The sequence below is a fragment of the Procambarus clarkii genome, chromosome 66 (genome assembly GCF_040958095.1).
Source record: "Procambarus clarkii isolate CNS0578487 chromosome 66, FALCON_Pclarkii_2.0, whole genome shotgun sequence".
Lineage (NCBI taxonomy): Eukaryota > Metazoa > Arthropoda > Malacostraca > Decapoda > Cambaridae > Procambarus > Procambarus clarkii.
Genome location: NC_091215.1, coordinates 27152357 through 27165366, shown reverse-complemented (window position 1 = coordinate 27165366; position 13010 = coordinate 27152357). Strand labels below are relative to the sequence as shown.

Genomic DNA, 13010 nt, shown 5'->3' with positions numbered 1-13010 from the left:
CATCACCCAGGTTGTCAACAAAGAGCGCCGCCATTGTTGTGCGCGACTCTCAACAGCTGTGCCGCTGACAAGTCAGCACCAGGCAGTACGTGTATAAACTGTCGAATGACCACCTCCAACCTGCCCCCTGAATATTCTACTACTCGTAGACTGACTGATATACATTTTATTTTGCTTAGCATCTGCACGTGACTGAAAAGTTACATGAAAATATCCCCTGACCGCGCTATTGGTTGACGCCATGTCGGCCTTTGAATAGGAAACAGCTTTCATTGGCTACAAGACTTTAAAACCCACTCTTTTTTAGGTAGGGTAAGGTTAGATCATTTTAAAATCCGTTGGTGAACCGTCTTGGCTACAATTTGACTTGTATCTTCAAGTATACATTTTTACTGAGTCAATCATTCTGGATTCGTTCCCTTTATCTTCAACCCGGGATCTCGCCAGCCTTCCTTTCCGAAGAACTACTACTTCTTCTACTTCCAAAGATTACAGACTCAAGGTGAGCCTGTCACTTGTACATAATCATCTCTCTCGCGTGGTTCGCTGCCATAACCCCATGAGGTGACCACAACACATAGTTTGAGACCAGTTGAGAACCACATGTGTAGGCTTGTTCACCTCTCCCAGGTCTGGAGCCAGCAGTTAGAGGCTTGCTATTGTGCCTGATCGACCGTAGATAATTATAGAACGATTCAGCAACGACGTGAGTTACATCAATGTTATTTTTACTACGCAATCAGTTTGGATTATAATAGGCTATTGAAATATGAACAGCTGAGCGAAGTAGAGAAGGCAGACTCTGTACACTTCTTAGATAAAACTATAATATAGCTGAACCCAAATGTGTCGGAAACCTCTATCACTATTTGATTGAAAAGTATTTGATTGAAAAGGTGACTACACACACACACACACAAAGCTAAACACAGATGCCGAAGAAATATAAGAAAATTCACCTTCGCAAATAGAGTGGTAGACGGTTGGAACAAGTTAAGTGAGAAGGTGGTGGAGGCCAAGACCGTCAGTAGTTTCAAAGCGTTATATGACAAAGAGTGCTGGGAAGACGGGACACCACGAGCGTAGCTCTCATCCTGTAACTACACTTAGGTAATTACACTTAGGTAATTACACACACACACATACACAGATGGAATGGGCATGTACAGTATAATTAAATTTGTGGCATAAATCATGCTACGTAAAGCAGTCTAATCTTCAGATCTTCAGATTGTGACATTGGTGATGCTACTTGTAATCGGTTACGGTTAAGAGCAATGATTGTGATAATGAGTGATTGTTGAGAAGGTGAGGGAGATTGTTGTAATGATAACAGGTGTGGTAACGGGTTAGGTAAGTTTTATAATCAGTGAATCATCTTTATGTAAGATGTGGCGTGATAGTATACACAGATAGTCTTATCAGGCCATATATGCTATGCTATCTTATCACAGATAGCATATACCGTTGGGCTACTTTTGTTTAGGTGACGATAGAATGATTAGGTTTGGCAACGCTGGGTTAGGATGAGTTATGTTAGGCTGCGAACCGTCTTATATACCATGTGATCTGTATTCTTAACAATTGAATTGCATATATAATAAATATATATATATATATATATATTATATATATATATATATATATATATATATATATATATATATATATATATATATATATATATATATATATATATATATATATATATATATATATGTGTGTAATTTCTAACACTGCCGCGTATCAATGCCTTAATTTTTATTTTCTTTGTGTGAGTGTTAGGCTAACTAGATACTTAAAAAATAAAATCAATCATAACACACTAGGTTTTGCTGTTTTAAAAGTGGCACAAAATCATAAGCGATCGTTTGACTGGAAATGTATATTTGCCAATGGCATTCCAATATTTTTGCTTGAATGTAGACACGAGCAAGTACAAATATATAAAAGAGTTATCTCAATAAATCTGGTATTTGCTTTACGTATCAAATCACAGATTAAAAACACTTGCTATTATAAATTTCGAGTAACGTTTGAGATTCATGCAATCAGATACTATTATTTTGGAACTCCTGTAGGCCTTACAAACTTAGTTAACACTTTTAGATACAATCTAAAACAGCCAGATAATTGTGGTTGTGGTCGCTTACTTTAATACTCGCCAGCCAGACTACAGCAGAGCTAACATATATAATCACAGCCTCGCAAGACCACCAGAAGAAATAGTTATTGTGGTGTCATTTATATATTTTCTGTGTGGTATATCGAGCATGGTGAGCTATGACGGTTATAGGGTTACTTGGTGCTCTTTATTCCAAGATGAAGACATCATCATACAGCTCATTGACAGCCAGGCACAAGAGTATACAAGGAGCTTTGTAATTACTTTATTCACTTGTGTTCTTAATGTTCTTCGTAATTCTTCAATTTATCAAAGTAGAAAGGAGATAAAAGGATTAACAGTTAAGAGTCTTGAGTCATCAATATCCTTTCTTCAAGTCGGCCCAGCAGCTTCCTTCTACCACCTGAACTGCGCCATATTATAACCTAAAAGGAGATTCCATAAGAATTTCGAGTGCTTCTGTATCTTTAACGATCCCATTCCCGGTATACAAGGTCGGGGATATACACGGGGAGAGAGGGAGGGTGAGAGGGAGGGTGAGGGGATGAGAGGGAGGGAGGGAGGGAGGGAGGGTGAGGGGGAGAGAGGGAGGGAGGGAACGTGATAGGGATGGAGGGAAGGTGGGAGGGAGGTATGGGAGGAAGAATGTATGAGAACATGAGAGGGGTGAGCGGGAAGGATGACAGGAAAGAAGTGTGTGGATAAGGATAGGAAGTATGAGGAAGCAGGAATAAAGTAGCGGAGTAACGAGGGGAGAACTAAGATGAGAGAAACAAAAATGAGAGGAGGAATGAGTGTGTAAAAATATAAAAAAAGACGGAGTAAATATGCTGACTGCCTCGCCATTTTTACACTGCTGACAGGCCTAGTAAAATCACCAGAAGCCTGGCGTAGTGGTTAATACTTTCACCATACAAGACGACCTGGGTTTGAATCCCGGTCAGTACAAGTTCCTTAACTACTCTCCCCTCCAAGAATACCCAGCCACAATTGCCTACTAACATACAAAATGATTGGGACTTATCATGCTCTAAAGAAAACACGACTCAGAATGCCTGCAGAATAGAAGCCTAATAAGAAAAAAAATAATAATAAAGTTCATTTCATCCCTTCACCACAACTTTCCCTCTCCTCCCCTTCACTCGTGTATGCTTACCACACACACACACACACACACACACACGCACCCACTCTCCTCCCCTTCACTCGTGTATGCTTACCACACACACACACACACACACACACACGCACCCACTCTCCTCCCCTTCACTCGTGTATGCTTACCACACACACACACACACACACACACACGCACCCACTCTCCTCCCCTTCACTCGTGTATGCTTACCACACACACACACACACACACACACACGCACCCACTCTCCTCCCCTTCACTCGTGTATGCTTACCACACACACACACACACACACACACACGCACCCACTCTCCTCCCCTTCACTCGTGTATGCTTACCACACACACACACACACACACACACACACGCACCCACTCTCCTCCCCTTCACTCGTGTATGCTTACCACACACACAGGCACACACACACACACACACACACACACACACACACACACACACACACACACACACGCACCCACTCTCCTCCCCTTCACTCGTGTATGCTTACCACACACACACACACACACACACACACACACACACACACACACACACACACACACACACACACACACACACACACACGCACCCACTCTCCTCCCCTTCACTCGTGTATGCTTACCACACACACACACACACACACACACACACACACACACACACACACACACACACACACGCACCCACTCTCCTCCCCTTCACTCGTGTATGCTTACCACACACACAGGCACACTAATTATTCAGGGTCTTAATTCTTTGATAAACTTAGCCTATTGACAGAGCGTTTAATTTTCCCGGGAAAAACGTGAGCACATGTTTGGTAACTGGCAGGCTTGGTGTTGAGACACTCACGCTAGCACGAACACCCCCACACACACTCTTTATTAACGATGCCACTGTTGTCAATATTGGCACTGTGGTGCTACTGTTGACCCTGTGCTGTTTGTTACCGTTGCCCCAGTGCTGGTGTTACTGTTGACTCTTAAAACTTTTTACAACTTTCTGGTTTAATTTAGTTACCCATTATATATATAGCATTTCTGTTCCGTTTTCTGTCGAGTGCTCATCAGTGTTGCCAGTCATATTGTAGACAATATGTGGCCATTATTGGTAACATTTTAGTGTTTGAAATTATTTTTATTATGCGTTTCCCGTTGATGCCCTCGGGCATGATGGGCATCATCCCTCGGGCAGTAAGGCAGAAGATGCCAGGCGTCAGTAATATTGCTAGTAATGCAATTGATGTAAATAAATAAATAAACGTTTATTTAGGTAAGGTACATACATACAAGAGATTTTACAAATGTCTTCCCTGATCAAGTTTAACCATTCATAATGTGAATGTTTTTAAACGGCGATGATTTACAAATGACTTTTTAAACGGTGGTGTTTTACTAATGGTTCGTAAATGGTGATGTTTATATATAATGACTCGCAAGAGGGTTTATTTTCTGGGTAAGAGCGGGAGAGAGAACGGTTAAGGGGCTTCTGGTGTTATGAAAGTCGATGGTTTCAGCCACGAGGTAAAGTTATCTACATAGACGTGACCAATTAACTGACTGAGAATAGTGTTGGCGAGAATACAAACGACTCTACTTGACGGTAATCACATTGTTAATACGCCACAGTGTCTGAGAGAGGTGGTGGGGTGGGTGGGGGGGGGGAGGAGTGTAGATAAGTTTGAGGGCTCAAAATATTGAGGGACGGGGGGGGGGGCGGTGCTGGTGAGAGATGGTGTAATTACCACATGGCTAAAGTAGATTAGGTGGGGCTCACGCGCTGTGGGGGGAGAGGAAATGCAATTTGTGTGGTAATTGTTGCCCCTGTGGTCACCTCCCACAGGTGAAGGGTGACTGTGGGGACTGTTCCTCCCACTCTAGGTGGCGGCGGTGTTTCACACTCCAAGTGGGGGGCGGTGGAGGGCGACTCACTCAGACGTATTACTCAGGCTAAGAGGGAGAGTATAGTGTAGGATGTGTTACTGCTGCTACTCGACACAGTGTCGGCCACATAAGGTGTACTCCTGAACACAGACACTGGTGGGTTAACCTGCTCCTTGTTGGGTTTAGTCTCAACCTTCCGCTAACAGCCATCCATCTCCCGGTGAAATGTCGTGATTATGTCTTCCCAAGATGACCGAAAAGTTGTGCCTCGACACTCTTCCTCCTACAAGTCCCCGGAGAATCTAACTCCTTTGACGTAATGTCTCTATTCTCATATTGACATTACGAGTGATATCTACGAATGCTTGAATGGTCTGTGGTCTGAGTAGATCACGTGGACATGCTGATTAGCCCCCCTTGCTACTTGGTCTCTATCCCCCAGACCAGTCGCACCTCCCCTGACCACCCGCTGTCTCCCCAGAACCCCCCACATCCTCCCCGTGTCTCCCTACACTAGCATGGGCGTCACGGTGGACTTGGCAGAGTTGAAGTGGTAATTAAAGTTGGCTGACCCGCACTGAAGAAGTTGTGTCCTCTGGAAAGTGGTCCTCACACTTTTAAAAGTAAATAGTTTTCCTTTAGTCTGAGGTCTGGGCGGTCGGTCCTCACCTTGCTGGTGGGTCCAGGGGGCGGTCCTCACCTTGCTGGTGGGTCCAGGGGGCGGTCCTCACCTTGCTGGTGGGTCCAGGGGGCGGTCCTCACCTTGCTGGTGGGTCCAGGGGGCGGTCCTCACCTTGCTGGTGGGTCCAGGGGGCGGTCCTCACCTTGCTGGTGGGTCCAGGGGGCGGTCCTCACCTTGCTGGTGGGTCCAGGGGGCGGTCCTCACCTTGCTGGTGGGTCCAGGGGGCGGTCCTCACCTTGCTGGTGGGTCCAGGGGGCGGTCCTCACCTTGCTGGTGGGTCCAGGGGGCGGTCCTCACCTTGCTGGTGGGTCCAGGGGGCGGTCCTCACCTTGCTGGTGGGTCCAGGGGGCGGTCCTCACCTTGCTGGTGGGTCCAGGGGGCGGTCCTCACCTTGCTGGTGGGTCCAGGGGGCGGTCCTCACCTTGCTGGTGGGTCCAGGGGGCGGTACTCACCTTGCTGGTGGGTCCAGGGGGCGGTCCTCACCTTGCTGGTGGGTCCAGGGGGCGGTCCTCACCTTGCTGGTGGGTCCAGGGGGCGGTCCTCACCTTGCTGGTGGGTCCAGGGGGCGGTCCTCACCTTGCTGGTGGGTCCAGGGGGCGGTCCTCACCTTGCTGGTGGGTCCAGGGGGCGGTCCTCACCTTGCTGGTGGGTCCAGGGGGCGGTCCTCACCTTGCTGGGGAAATAGGTTTACAGACACACACATACACGCAATCAACCCAGTTGATTGACAGTTAAGAGGCGGGACCAAAGAGCCAGAGCTCAACCCCCGCAAGCACAACTAGGTGAGTACACACACACACACACACACACACACACACACACACACACACACACACACACACACACACACACACACACACACACACACATATATCTTCATTACTTCCATTAGATAACACGTAGGTTTGGGGTCTATAAATATTCACATTTCCAATCAATTTGTTTGTTTAATGAGTCGTTGTAAATGTTGACACACTCGGGGCCAATCACTGAACGCATTTCGACCCAATTTCTGCCATTATCATTGAGGTAATGCCATATAGAAAACGTAAAGGGGGCGTTCTCTGCGTCACAGCCGCCAAATGTATTTTCTAAAGATAAGAGTAATCTTGGTACAGTTGTTTCGTGTGTCTTGCTTGTTACTTGACCAATTAGTGGGATTATAGGCTTCCTCCTTGTTTACCAGGAAGGGTTCTTGAGGGTAGTGTACTTGGCTTTAGTAAGGGGGATGTTAATGGGCCCCTGAGTATTGGTATATCTGAAGTGTTTACGGAAATTACCAACTAGAGAGAGAGAGAGAGAGAGAGAGAGAGAGAGAGAGAGAGAGAGAGAGAGAGAGAGAGAGAGAGAGAGAGAGAGAGAGAGAGGGGAGGGGAAGGGAGAGAGAGATGTAGTGACAATCACGTAATGGTTTGTAATGGACACAAGTCATATCCAAGACTGAGTAAGATCTTGGACTGGAACCCGCTGCAACTATCACTTCCCTCCTCCTCCTCCTCCTCCTCCTCCTCCTCCTCCTAGCCCCCAGGAAGGACCTGCTCCCGATAAACTAAGACACAAGATAACGCTGAGAAATGAGCACAGAGGCAAGGGAGGATAGAGGGATTAGGCGGTAGAGAGGAAGAGAAAGGACGAAGAGGGAAAAAGGAGAGAAGTGGGAGATAAGGAAATGTAGCGGAAGACACTCCAGGAGAGGATAATGGGCCTCGTGTTGTGGTGCTACGAGCAGTTGGTGCTTGGTCGAAGGCAGGTGAGGGGATACTACCCAGGATAGCAAGGTGGCAAATGGAATACTTCGCAGGATAGCAAGGTAGGAAATGGAATACTTCGCAGGATAGCAAGGTACGAAATGGAATACTTCGCAGGATAGCAAGGTAGGAAATGCAATACTTCGCAGGATAGCAAGGTACGAAATGGAATACTTCGCAGGATAGCAAGGTAGGAAATGCAATACTTCGCAGGATAGCAAGGTACGAAATGGAATACTTCGCAGGATAGCAAGGTAGGAAATGCAATACTTCGCAGGATAGCAAGGTACGAAATGGAATACTTCGCAGGATAGCAAGGTAGGAAATGGAATGCTGCCGAGGATAGCAAGGTACGAAATGGAATACTTCGCAGGATAGCAAGGTACGAAATGGAATACTTCGCAGGATAGCAAGGTAGGAAATGGAATACTGCCCAGGATAGCAAGGTAGGAAAAGGAACCGTGGATAGACAGGAAGAGGAAAGAATAGGAGGCTTTCAGACTTACATGTGTGTATATTATGTGCGTTTTGGGGGGGGGGGGGAGTTAGACAATTCTTATTTCACAATAAGAAGCGTAGCGCCGGCCATATTGTCTTGAGGCAGAGGCGTGAGGCCCCAGCTGTGAGAGCGCCTTATCTGTGGGCGCGCCTGCGCCTGCTGCGCTCTCATAATATACAAGTAAATCAACAAATATATCTCTTTGTTGCAACAAATATCTTTGTCGCAGCCTCCAGCGTGTGCCCTTCCGCTCAGGTCAACAATATTGTTTTCTCAAAGATATACAACGGTCTTGGGTACAGTTCTTGCGCTCTCAACCTTTATAACTCTTAGGAGCTCTTATTAGTTAACACTGACCTACACTCTCCTTCACGCGGGACTTTGTGTCGTGTGTGTGTGTGTGTGTGTGTGTGTGTGTGTGTGTGTGTGTTCGCCTAGTTGTGTTTGTGGGGGTTGAGCTCTGGCTCTTTGGTTCCGTCTTTCAACTGGCAGTCAACTGGTGTACAGATTCCTGAGGCTACTGGGCGCTATCATATCTACATTTGAAACTATGTATGGAGTCAGCCTCCACCACATCACACACACTCCACACATATTGTGTGTGTGTCTGTGGGTGTGTGTGTGTGTGTGTTTGCCCAGGGAACGTGGAGGGAGGGGGGTAGGGGTGTAGAAGATACTCCAAGATTGTGTTTGTTTGACCAACATTTTATGGACTAATATTTGACGTGTGTGTGTGTGTGTGTGTGTGTGTGTGTGTGTGTGTGTGTGTGTGTGTGTGTGTGTGTGTGTGTGTGTGTGTGGATCTATCGACTCCCCCACTGTGGAGAATAACTGTCCTCTCAATGAGTCATAATCTCCTATGATGTCCCCCACCCACCTGCCTGTCTCCTTGGTAGACATAACAACACAAGAATAAAGCTAACTACAGAAGACCTATATGACCCCCCATATACGAGGCAGCTCCTATTCATATCCACCCAATCCCATTCACATATATCTACATATACCATTAGACCAGTGAAAGGCTCTCTCCCTCTCTTATTAATAGTCTACAGATCTCAAGTTATTATGCAGTGTCTGAGCATCGTAGACGACTCAAGTTTGCAGTACTTATGGGAAAAGCTTTGGGGGGGGGGAGGGGGGGGGGAGGGAGGAAAATAATTTATTTTTTCTCGACATTTATTCGAGTCGGGTCGAGGCTGAGGCGTTGAGAGCTTTCACTCAGAGTGAAAAGGTTTTTCCCTGAATGTGAGAGTTGGAAGGTAGAGTGAATCACAACATGGGAGGGGGTGGGGGGGAGTGGGGGAAGGGGGGAGGGGGAGGCTAGCATGCATAGGTGTTGTTGTTGTCTAAGATGCTGGTTAATGCTGTGATGTACATGCTGATGCTGAACATACAACCGGGGAATGGTTGTGATCGTGTACAGAGAATGGTTGTGATGTAATGTCTCCATTATAAGAGGTCTTCCCGACACCCGCAAAACAATGCGTTTTAACTGCGTGTGTGTTGGAGCGGTCTGTTCCAAGTTGATATTTATCTTGCGTTTTAAATTATTAAATCAAACTTTTCTGTTTATGCAATGTAAACACGGTGGCTTCCACTGCACGAGAGAGCTTCTATACGTCATTACTCGAAGGGGCTCATGTCGACAATCGACTTGAGAATGGTCCAGGACGGACCGAAACGTCGTCGTCCCTTCACCTTCTAGTGTGTGGTCTGGTCATCATTACTCGAATATCTAGGACAAGTTGTTGTTGTTGTTGTTTCAGATTTAGCTACTCAGAACAAAGTGTCCATGTAGCACGGGCTATGGTGAGCCCGTAATACTTAGAACAGGTGTTAACTACCAGTTTTATAATGGTACCTTTATGGCACTTGCACCCCGTGAACTAACTTTATAGTTGCAAGAAAGGTTTTGGGAAGAGTTAAGAAGATAGTGCCCCCTTAATCATGTTAATTCTGTTTCACTGTTTCTGATGTTGGTATTACTGATATTGGGGTGAGATGGGGCTCAGGTAAGGGGGTGTGGTGATGCAGGGAGGGAGAGGGGGGGGGGGTGAGATGGGGCACAGGTAAGGGGGGTGTGTGGTGAGAGGACAATATACTCCTGGGGCCAGATTCACGAAGCAGTTACGCAAGCACTTACGAACCTGTACCTCTTTTCTCAATGTTTGGCGGCTTTGTTTACAATTATTAAACAGTTAATGAGCTCCGAAGCACCAGGAGGCTGTTTATAACAATAACAACAGTTGATTGGCAAGTTTTCATGCTTGTAAACTGTTTAATAAATGTAACCAAAGCCGTCAAAGATTGAGGAAAGATGTACAGGTTCGTAAGTGCTTGCGTAACTGCTTCGTGAATCTGGTCCCTGGTGAGCCACATATGGTGACATGTAAGCCCCATTTGCCTGGGACAAAGCCAAGGGTCATTCGAGGTCACCTGCCGCGTGTAAGGGTCAAGCAGCTTAAGGGGTAGAGTGCCAAGTGGTAATGTAGTTCACACACACACTTGAGTGCTTGTGTTACACTGGCTGGAATAGTATTGACCACACCAGGTGTGTGTGTGTGTGTGTGTGTGTGTGTGTGTGTGTGCGTGTGTGTGTGTGTGTGTGTGTGCGTGTGTGTGTGTGTGTGTGTGTGTGTGTGTGTGTGTGTGTGTGTGTGTGTGTGTGTGTGTGTGCGTGTGTGTGTGTGTGTGTGTGTGTGTGTGTGTGTGTGTGTGTGTGTGTGTGTGTGTGTGTGTGTGTGCGTGTGTGTGTGTGTGTGTGTGTGTGTGTGTGTGTGTGTGTGTGTGTGTGTGTGTGCGTGTGTGTGTGTGTGTGTGTGTGTGTGTGTGTGTGTGTGTGTGGACAACTATGCCATTCCTAACAATTACGTACAATCGCGGCCAGTTCTCCGATAGTTACACTAAGTATTGGGGAGTCCACGAAATGCGTCAAGTCTGGAGAATCAGCAGGAGCATGAGGAGGAGGAGGAGCATGAGGAGGGTGAGCATGAGCATGAGGAGCATCAGCCATGCCAGGTGTAGTAGCGTGGAGGAAGGTGTAGCCAGACGTGTACTAGTGGGCTACGTCTGGGAAGATCACCCAACCTCAATTAACGCTTAAGACATCAAACAGTGTCTGGAGCCTCGACCAATGTGACCTAATGGGCCTCAATATATATATATATATATATATATATATATATATATATATATATATATATATATATATATATATATATATATATATATATATATTTGTTGACCAGACCACGCACTAGAAGGTGAAGGGACGACGACGTTTCGGTCCGTCCTGGACCATTCTCAAGTCGATTGTGGACCATACTTTAGCCACGTTATTGCGACTTATCGCCTCAATATATATATATATAACTCACGCCACATTATAGTGGCTTGTTCCGTCTGGCTGTTGGTTCCACAGCTCGGTACCGAGAACGTCAGCAAATTCCCTGGAAACACAAACCGAAACTGTCTCTATTTTCCGCTTGTTACAACTTGTAATAAAGTTGTTACATCTTGGCTTAACGTGTTTATGACGTATTAGAACGTTGTTACAACTTGCTATATTGGTTGTTATAACTGGTTAGGTGTTAAAACTTGTTCCAACGTTGTACCAACGTCGTAGTTTCGGTGTGTGTTTGGCGGGTTGGTACACACTTCGTAGTGTAGAACCATCGACCTGGAGAATCATTTAAGAGATCTTGTTTTGTATTAAGTTTAATGACAACGATTCTCAGTGGTAAGTCAATTAAACAACCCATCATTTCAGGGTACATAGCCGGTGGTTACCTGAACCTGAGGGGGGGGGGGTACCTGAACCTCGGGGGGGGGGGGGGTACCTGAACCTGAGGGGGGGGGGGTACCTGAACCTGAGGGGGGGGGGGGTACCTGAACCTGAGGGGGGGGGTACCTGAACCTGAGGGGGGGGGTACCTGAACCTGAGGGGGGGGGGGTACCTGAACCTGAGGGGGGGGGGTACCTGAACCTGAGGGGGGGGGTACCTGAACCTGAGGGGGGGGGTACCTGAACCTGAGGGGGGGGGGGTACCTGAACCTGAGGGGGGGGGTACCTGAACCTGAGGGGGGGGGGTACCTGAACCTCGGGGGGGGGGGTACCTGAACCTGAGGGGGGGGGGTACCTGAACCTCGGGGGGGGGGTACCTGAACCTCGGGGGGGGGGTACCTGAACCTGAGGGGGGGGGGGGGTACCTGAACCTGAGGGGGGGGGGTACCTGAACCTGAGGGGGGGGGTACCTGAACCTGAGGGGGGGGGTACCTGAACCTGAGGGGGGGGGTACCTGAACCTGAGGGGGGGGGGGTACCTGAACCTGAGGGGGGGGGGGGTACCTGAACCTGAGGGGGGGGGGTACCTGAACCTGAGGGGGGGGTACCTGAACCTGAGGGGGGGGGTACCTGAACCTGAGGGGGGGGGGTACCTGAACCTGAGGGGGGGGGGTACCTGAACCTCGGGGGGGGGGGTACCTGAACCTGAGGGGGGGGGGGGGTACCTGAACCTCGGGGGGGGTACCTGAACCTGAGGGGGGGGTACCTGAACCTGAGGGGGGGGTACCTGAACCTGAGGGGGGGGGGGGTACCTGAACCTCGGGGGGGGGGGTACCTGAACCTGAGGGGGGGGTACCTGAACCTGAGGGGGGGGGGGGAATAAGGGGCCAGATTCACGAAGCAGTTACGCAAGTACTTACGAACGTGTACATCTTTCCTCAATCTTTGACGGCTTTGGTTACATTTATTAAACAGTTTACAAACATGAAAACTTGCCAATCAACTGTTGTTATTATTATAAACAGCCTCCTGGTGCTTCGGAGCTCATTAACTGTTTAATAATTGTAAACAAAGCCGCCAAAGATTGAGAAAAGATGTACAGGTTCGTAAGTGCTTGCGTAACTACTTCGTGAATCTGGGCCCTGAGCTC

The 13010-nt window shown here is 47.5% G+C and overlaps 1 protein-coding gene across 1 annotated transcript in view; it reads left to right on the top strand.

The window, feature by feature from the left end:
• LOC123769360 (uncharacterized) overlaps positions 1-13010 on the top strand; it is a 183775-nt gene that overhangs the window by 1145 nt on the left and 169620 nt on the right. The window lies entirely within an intron of this gene.